Here is a 9,976-nt window from a genome sequence, read left to right as displayed (position 1 = left end):
GGTACGTATGGGATATCAAGGTCAGGAGTGACAGAAGTCAACTGATCAATGTTCCCCATCAAGCATGGGGCAGAGACTTTGCCAGTTCACCATCCCAGTATTCTCATTTACACAACATGTCCAGGTGCTCATGACTCATGGAAGAATCAGTAGAGAATTTGGGATTACTCTTTAGTAAAATTCAAGAGAATTTGGCTACTCAAAATAGGTGGTGCATTTTACGATGGTAGCTATGGACAACTTTTGCATGATTGATGGATTTGAAAATGGTATTAAAAAACCACAGAAGTATAGTTGTAGTAATAAAGGGTTTTGCAAAGATAGATTAGATGCTCTCACTCAATCAATTTCATAATGCAGAAATTAGTGAAAATGTATTGAAATTAATAGGTATGAAATTTAGAAAAGTTAACACAATTGCATCACAGATTATCTCATTAATCAAGATGTGTGTTTTTCTTTTACAGAAAAATAGTGAATCATATGAATAGATTGAATGAATAAATGAATAAGGCAGTGTCTCCATGATGCCAAAATGATTGGTTGAAAAGTGAAAAAGTTTTAATAGAATTTCTGTTTAGCATTTGTAGTTGAAAACTCATCCAGTTGTTGAAAAAAAAAACTAGTGTTTGAGAAAACTATGAGCAAAGCCATGTTTAACATGAAACTTTTTAAGGCATTATGTGAATGTACAACTTTTTCATGGCTTTAGATTCATGACTCATGTAATATTTCAGAAATTTGGGAAACACATTACACATTACCCTAGTTATTTCCTACAGAAAATGTAAGTTTCTTTAGGATTTGTTTTTTCTGTTTGGATTGAAAGAGAGCAATGGTTTATGATACAGTTCATTTTTTGGTTCAGTGCATTTGTCAAATTGAAATTTATCTCTGTCACCATATTTCTTTGGGATAGATTCTTTTGATAGATAGACATTTGGATATATAGGGCACAGAGGCAAAGAAACATAGCTGGTATCCATAACACGCTCACATCACTCTTAATTTTTCTGATTTTATACCTTTTCCCTTGCTTTGTCATTCAAGCATCCATTTGATTAGGAAGATTACATATAGAGAAAAGTGTTATTTATGGGATCCATGAAACATTTGTTTCCTTTTAGATTTACTCCTGCTAATTCTGGTCCTTTTAATGTATCTGGCATTAGAATGCAGGAATTAAGGCCATGCTTAGATTTCTGCCACAGTCTGACTCCCAAGGGAGGAATAGTGCCTCGAAAAGAAGACCAGAGACCAAGATTCTATTCCGCTTTATTGGTGGTTGTATTTCATTTATTATTTTTAGAGATCCTTCTCCTCTGGACATTTTTATGTTTTTTCCAATAGAATAGAGTAAATATTATCTGGGTTTTCATCCATCATAATAGAAAGCTACTGTCATAAGGAGTAACTTGAGGCTTGAGAACTAGGGCAGTGTTAAGTAAAAATCTAAGGTTGTTTAGATGACAAAAACAGTTAGTAAAAGATATGCAAAAGATACAAGAAATATGTGCCTTATCTTTTTCTTTGGATCTCCATGGATGTCTCAGTACAAGTGGTTGTAATTCAGTCAATCAAACCAAAATCATTCAAATTGGTTGTGATTATTTAGCAATAAAACTAAGTTCTTCCCTTTTCAGCTGGTTGGGCTGGTGTTTTTACTGTATCAGCCTTCTATGCCTTGATATATGTTACTCTAGTGAAACAGCAAAATCAGCTTTATCAAAAAAAAATATAGTAACAACAAATACTAGATCTGATAAGGTACAGGTATTCTGTTTATAAGGAACTTTCTCTTTATCATATTATGGAGGTGGAAAAACCAAGGGCAAGAGTGGAAAGCAGCCCACTTCATGTTTTAAATGTAATAGGACAGTGACCGGAATTGCAAGCAGTGGAAGTTCAAATCATGCCTGTTGCTGAATGGGACTGTGCCTTAAAGTTTAAAGTCAGCAGATGAATAGAGGGAATGGTTTTGAAACTATAGTGGCCATTTGTAGGTTACCAGCCTGTGTATCCATTCCCTCACCTTTTCCTCTTCCCACCTGATCCTCTAATTTCCCAAACATTCCAATGTCATCCAATCAACACATCTCAACCCTCTGGATACAGGGATTGGTCTCAGGATGATTTTGTACCCTAATAGGAGGGCACATGTATTGGAGGATCAGAAGGACTCTTCCTCTCTCTTCCTTGGTTGTTTTTCTCTCTCTCCTTCTCCCCCAAGTTGGACGTGCTTGAAGTATTAAGCAGCTCTTGCTACTGTTCAACCGACTTTCATTCACAGGAAGGCCAGACTTAAGGTGACGTTGACACTTTAAGCAGCAAAAGGAAAGCATCCTAGCTAATTTAGAACAATCCTGTGGAAAGATAGGTGGCTAAACTAATTGCCTACAGTTTCTTTACCATTTAAAAATTTCAATCCAAATTTTGAATGTGATACTTAAAATCAGCAATGATAGCATCATCCATCAGCTATTGAGTTCTTACTCTGTGCCTTTGTTCTAGATAATTTATATTCCTTAAGTTGTTTAATCTGCAAAACCATGACATGAGTTAAATATTACCATCTCCATTTATAGATGAGGAAACTGAGACACTGAGAATTTGTTACTTGCACAAGGTACACAGCCAGTAAGTGGCAGAATCAGAATTCAGTCCTAAAGACCATGCTTCTAACACACTAAGCTGTGATCAGACCTAGAATTTGTGGAGGGCTATTCTGAAGATCATTTAGGTCTTCATCCTGAATATCCCAAAAGTAGCTCTTTGAGGACAGTTTTGCAGGTGGAGGTTTTGAACCTTAGAGAAGTTAAAGTCTTGATCATGATTACATAATAAATGGGATGAAAAAGGCAGTGGTGGTGTGGTAGGAAATACCTTGGCTCTGTGAACACAGTTTACTCCACTGTCTTTGAGGTCAGTGGGGCCTGTTTGCTGCTCTGTCTCCCCAGTGTCCCCAGGAATCCTGCCTTTCCATCTTTGACCTTGTCATCACCAATTACCGTATTCTGGGAACTCAGATGCTGCCTTGTCTGATTAGCCTGCACTGTAAGAGGAATGATCCTTCACATTTCTTCCATGGCCTGGAACTCACTGAGAGTCTTCTCATCTGCCATCTCATTTGGGCCTTTCAGCCACCCTGTGAGATGGGCTGCTGTGCTCTAATGCAGGTGCTTCCGTGTTGATTTGCCTTAAGTTCATTTGCACTTGTAAGTGTGTTACCTGATAAGTGATGTTTGGTTCTGTCTTGCATGTTGCTGGACTTGGAGCTAAACTATAAGCTCTATGAAGAGAGGAATTGATAAGTTTTATGTGTTTGACATTCCTTCAACAACGCCCCCTCTAGATTCACAGTATTTTCTCAAAACAAAAGCAAAACAAAAACAACAACAACAAAAAAACCCCAACAAACAAACAAAACCCACCAAAACTCAAAACTGATTAAATTAATATCTGAAACAAGGAAATACAGATTTCCATTTAGTAATGTGGAGCTGTACTGGCTTTCCAGAGTCAATAGTTAAATATTCAGGAACACTGTCGGCAGGTTATTAATCTGTTGGCAGTTTGACATCTAGGTTGGAATTATTTATACCACACAAACTGTGAAAGGCTGCACATCGGGGCTATCCTTCATTCCCTTCTCCCCACTTCCCCTGCCACCAGAAAGCCAGTTTACGAGGACACTCCTGTTTATGACATTTCCCCAGGAAACTTGGTCCATAGGCAACTGCCCTTCTTTCTCCTTTGTGGATTAGCTAATGGCTGTGGCTCAAGTGTCTACACTAGGGAAGAAGGTGGAGGTGAGGTCACTGTGTTCTTCTCCATGTCTTTGCTGTCCTGAGGCTCTGAGCAGAGGGTGACAGTTTATGTTCACTGTGAAAAATCAAACTACAGAAAAATGGTCAGAGAAAACTGGATTAGGAAGCCCAGAATGGGCATCACCAGAGGTTGGCCTCCTTCTCTGCCGAGCCTGGGGTCTTTTCACCCCTCCTTGGTTGAAGCAGTGAACTCATTGGGATACACATGTTGAGACCTCAGAGACTGTACCTTTGGGATGCAGGTAAAAGCATTCCTGATTTAAAGCGGTCTCAACCACATAGGTCTTTATCATTTACTTAACAAAGAGTCTGGAAGCAAGAGGCTCAGAGTTGTTTCACTGTCTTAGCAATGGCCTTGATGACCCCAAGCTGTTTCTTGTCCCCTCTCTGATTTCCTCAGTGTGTAAATAGAGTTTCCCTTCTGGTTACAAGAAGGCTGTGATAGATCTAAATGGTAGGAAACTAAGATGCCACCCAAACCCTCAAGAATATCCTGGATTTGTAATAGAAAGGATGGAATGTCCCCCCGTTTTTTCTTTTTCCTGAAATAATAACATTATTTTATCCTTAAATAAAGGGTAAAAGGAATAAAAGGGAAATGATACACCTTGTGGAACATTAAATATAGCTTTATGGTAAAAATAATTTTGAGGTATTCATTTCCAATTAGCAGGAAACTCCAGTGATTCTATGTGATGAGGAATTAATTAAGGGAGCCAGCAACTCAAGACCATCGTAGAAGCTGTAGTATGAACTAAAGGGGAAACATTGCAAGAAGAATAAGCAAAAGCTTTCATTATGCATCCAGGGCAGTAAAATGCTATTTAAGTAGAGTTGAAGGCCCCAAATGGCTGCAATTATGGAGTCTTAAAATTTTTTCACATTAAGAAAAAAATTTACAATATTTTTACCTTTATGGGAAGCAAAATTAGATGAAGCTACCACAGGACACAAGATATCTGAAATTGTAGGAATTAGTGAGCACCCCTGCTCTGAAAAACTTGCTTCTCTTTGTTTCTTATTGCTATCACAGTATCTGGCTCACGATGTGTGTTAAATGGAAAGGCAAGACAGTAAAGGATGCAGATAGTATCAGCTGGAGACTGGTCACGACAGAAGGAGGCCCAGGCCCAGGTTATTGGAATAGAGGTAGGTTGGTTTCAGGCAGAGTTGAGGTGTTGTTGATGTTTAGATCCTATATTTTCCTCATTTGCTGCAGAGGAAACAGGGTTGGCTCCAGAGTCCAGATGAATTGACTGTGAAGGGCAGAGAGCCACAAGGCTGGGTCACTACACTCACAGTCCCTTGATGGGCCAGTTTCCTGGTTTGATGTCTTTGATATCAAATATTACCTTTTCTTCCATATTGTTGGTTACAATTAAGTAATGAAATCAATACAGTTGATTCACAAGTGGCTGATATTTGTATTTACCAGTTCAATTAACTGATACTTCTTTTTTTTGGGAGGGTGCACAGTCAATCCAAATGCAAGGCTGGATTAGAGGGCGGCTATAGCATTCGTACCAGTTGCATCATCATCTTAAAATGCGTAGGGAGGGCACTCCTTGCCAAGATGGTAAGAAAATACTGTCACACAAAGTTTAGGGTATGGAGGAAGTCTTAAACTCTTTCTTTAAGATTTTGATTTTTTAAAATAATGATGTGTGAGTACATATGGTATAAAGTTTTTTGCTGGAAATCCGTCTTCAGTAAATCAGAAATAAAAATTTCCTTCAAGTGTTGCACATCAAAATCCATTTTCATCTTAAAAAAAACTACCAACCCATTCTTAGAACACAATAGATTTTGTCTTTTTCTATAAAAGTCCTCATCAGACACGGAGTAAAGAGGAAGAAGAGAAGAAGACTATAAATGCAAGTAGTTCAATAAGGATAACATTACACAATCACAACTCTGCTTCCTAAGTGATATGTATAAATTTAGTAAAAATTGGAAGCACTATATTTGTGAAGGATAGCAGCTTTCTTCTAACAATTTTAATTTATGTGGTTAAACCTCAAGTCATGCTCTGCGTGTGGGTTTTCATATTAAATGCATATGTTCAAGTTAGCACTTTACTGAATTTGGAGTCCTCTCTCTGGGGCAGCATCGCCCCTTTCACAAAGAATATGTGAAAAGCCAAGGTGGTAGAATTTTATAAATATTGCTGTAAGTTTAAGGTTGTGCTATTTTGTATTCTATGAATTTGTTATTGAGTCTCATAGAATCTGACACTCAAAGGCAATGTCTCTTAAATATTACCTCTGACTGAATAACACATTGAATTTTTTTTAAAAAGATAATATGTGAGAAAATGAAATAATATCTATGACAGTAAGTAAAATTCAAGGACAATAATAAGCAATAATGAACTAGATGGTAATCTCTTTGAGCTCAGGTTCCCTGTTTAATAATTACATTCCTCCTCCTCTCTTTCCCCTCCCCCTCCTCCTCCTCTTCCTTCTCCTTCTTCTCCTTTCCTCTCTTTTGTTAAATTCTACACAACAAATGGCTTTGAATATTATAGCTACTGAAAAAACAACTTTTGAATTAATGAGTGGATACATAAATCTTTTTATCCGTCCTTGAATCTGGTTCACTATGTTGGGTATACTGATTGATAAGCATTTGTTGAATAAAGTTTCTGAATTACAGACTTTTTCTCTCTAAGGGCTTCAATTTTATAACTTTTGAGCTTATATTGTACTGAAAGAGAAACTATCAAGATGTTGTGGAGTAAAGGTTTTAATGGATCCACTTTAATAAATAGATCATTTATAATTAAACATGATGTTATGCAAAGAAATACTGGGAAAGGGGTTGAAATTGATTTGTTCACCCAGGTAGATGGTTTTTTTCTTATAGTTTTCTATGTAGTTTTTCATGTTTTATATAGTTACTTCCTAACATCTAGCCATTTTTACCACTTTCATATTTTTTGACATACCTGCTTACCACCTGTAATTACTCAATATTCTCTTTAAATGAATTCACTTTGTAATCCAAATTTATTTAAAGAGAAAACAAACATACTAGTACTATGAATAGAAAATCCTCTGCTGCCAACACAAGGTAACTATAAAAATAAATATAATGTGATGAAAATGACGTTATTAAATTTTGTCTAGGTTCTGTTGCCTGGAGTAAGACTGAACTTGAGATAAATTTTCTTAAAAAGAAAGTTTGGAAAACATTAGAGAAGTATAAAAGACAGACACTAAACTGATCCTTGTCTCTGACAATGCTATAAGGGTTGAGAAAGAATGCAAAGGAGAATACCTTGTTTCTGTACGGTATCAAGTATAAATGTCAACAAAGAAAAAAAATCTAGATTTTTCACAATTCCAAATCAGTAGGGTTATAATTTAGTAAAATTTTAGTACTCTATAATTTTTGTGATAAAGTAAAAACTTTCTCTTCATTCTTAATTTTCTTTAAAATACATACAAAATGAAGAACATAGTTTAGGGTGAAGCCTCCATTTTCCTGCAGTGAATTTATTTCCTCCTCGATGGGTCGCATGAGCAGTGTTTAGGTTTTTTATGAAGGTATCACATGCTGAGTCAGGTTTATAGTTTCTGTATCATTAATGCTTCATAATGAATATCATTCTAGGTAGTGCCCATGAAGTGATCATGTATGTATAAAAAAGTGTATTATTAACTCTTTAATGTCTTATGGAACTAACTCAGCAGAGAATAGGTCTAAATGATCAAAATTCCAAATTAATGTATTCGTAGATAATGAGTTTTTAGTGTATCAGTTTTGAAGTACTTTATTCTTTAGCTATTGTTTTGGACTGGTGATCTCAACATTGATAAAGATCATTTTAAGTCATACTTGAAACACAATCAATTTGACCCTCTCAACTGAAAGAATTGATTTCTTAACAAGCAAAGTAATAGTCTGTTAATTCAGTCAAACCCCCAGTGGTGCCACTTTAATCAAAGTCAAACTGATTTTGTGCAGAGATGAAAAAGAAAACTCGAAGTTCTACATCATTAGTCTCCCCTATCACTTCAAGAAAAGCTATGTGGCTCAAAACTCAGCCTGGCAAATTTAAACAAGAAAGAATGCAAATGAAAGGTATGATTTGGGAATTTTAGATAAGGGAGTAGCATGTTTTATGCAATGCTTCTTAATGAGAGTTTCATAAGTCATTGGTTACACTGATGCAGACACAAATATATTTAAAAGAATGAAAAGTCAAAGTAGTTGACAGCTTCAATGAGCAATGGATATACTTTACTTACACTTTATAAAAGGCAACCTGCAAATACATATATGGAAAATACTCTCATGACCAATGATTGATGCTTTCTAGTCACTAGGAACAGAGGCTGTTTTTCAAATGGCGATGGAATTTTTGAATATTGTTTTTGCACTACTAATTGACTTAAAAATAACAAATTTAAATTAAATCAAGCAGAAATGCTATTACAAGAAAAAACAAGCCTTAGGTAAATATTTTACCATTAATAGTTTATCTGAAAAAACACTGAGAGATTAAATTTCAACATAAAAATATAAATAGTTTTAAATGATTTAAAGAACAGCACATACATTTCATAAATGCATTGCAAACAATTTAGTACTCAGGTCCTGGGGCATGAGAGAGAATTTTAATAGTGGTGTATTTATAAGCATGAATTTGCTTTAAAATATAGATGGTTGAAATTTTGGCCTGTTTTTCTTCTTCTTTCATGTCCTTATGCCCAAATGTTTCTAAGATTTTTTAAAAGAAATCTCATTATTTGAATCAGTCAAATGTAAAGTGTAGCAACATGAGGATTATGGTTAAAATTCTTCCTATGTATCATGTTAATGTTAAAAAGATTATGTTCAACCCTAGATATTTGGGACTACATGAGAAATTCCAGAAAGAACCATTTACTCTTTGTATCATATAATCAAATACACCTTTAGAACTTCTACCAGAAAGAGAAAAATGGAGATGACTGGTAGGGGCTGTCTCTCTTAGTCTGACTTTCTTTGCGTACTTATCTTTCTTTGTTTCCTTGTCTTTATACTTTCATATCAAAGCTAAAGAAACAGTTAATCCCGACAAGCGGTGTGGGTGGTCTTCAAAATCTGGATGCCTATTATAATTTTAAATGGATTTGGTAAAGTTCCTCCTTTAGGTATAAATACATTGTTTTATGGCAATGTAGAAGCTTGGCAATGCTCTGGACAGTCTTTGTTAAATCTGCAGAAGCTGCTGGAAGTTAGGAGCTTTAACAGGAGCTCTATTATAATGACTTCTACATTGGGGCATCTTTGACCTTTGAATCCTATAATCTCATTGGGGTTGCTTAAGCAATAGCTATGGATATGGATTTAAGTTGAGGAGATACTTGATTACATATTTTAAGACAGAGTTTCATTTGGCATCTTTATAAAAACCATGAAAATGCTTTTCCTAATTATGATGATGTGAAAAGTGTCTTGGCCTTGAACTTTCAAAGAATGCAAAAAAGTTATTCTCCTTTATTAAGATGTTAATCCTTACCATATTACCCTATAGTGGTCTGAAAGAATCCACTAGTGATAAAATGTTGCTAGAAGTCAAAAGTTAATAGTAAAATTAATAAAAGAAGTTATTAATATAAAGTAAAGCAGAATAATAAGAAAAATCTTTGTTTCTTTTCTAAAGGGTAAAATGTTTTCTATTAAAAATGTATTAACATTTTTTAAGAAATACAGCATAAAATATCACTAGATACCCTTATATTTTTACCACCCATATTAAGATAAAATTTCTCCTGCAGTCATGAGTGATCAATATATTCTCTATTTTTAAAAAGGTGTGAGTGATAATTAAACAGAAATGACAACCCAATTCTCATAAGTGAAAACAATTACTGCATTCACTATACAGACTCACACTTTGTATCATTAATAATTTTTTATACAGTTTTGAGATATCTGGTGAAAATGTTGGTCCTGAAAAGAAGGGGATAAAGACTTTGCATCTTTGCTAGAGGGAGGGATTGGGATTGTTTCTGTCTATGACAGATTCTCAGAGAAGTGTAGGTTCTACTGTATGCTGAGGATCCCAGTGTCTATCGTGACTCTGGTTGACAGACTTAGGCTGGCTGCATAGAATGAAGGGCTATTATCAAGAAAGAAGGAAACAATTGATGAGGATG

This window comes from Propithecus coquereli, unplaced genomic scaffold (assembly GCF_000956105.1).
Source record: "Propithecus coquereli isolate 6110/MARCELLA unplaced genomic scaffold, Pcoq_1.0 Scaffold669, whole genome shotgun sequence".
NCBI lineage: Eukaryota > Metazoa > Chordata > Mammalia > Primates > Indriidae > Propithecus > Propithecus coquereli.
Note: the sequence above shows the minus strand (reverse complement) of the source record.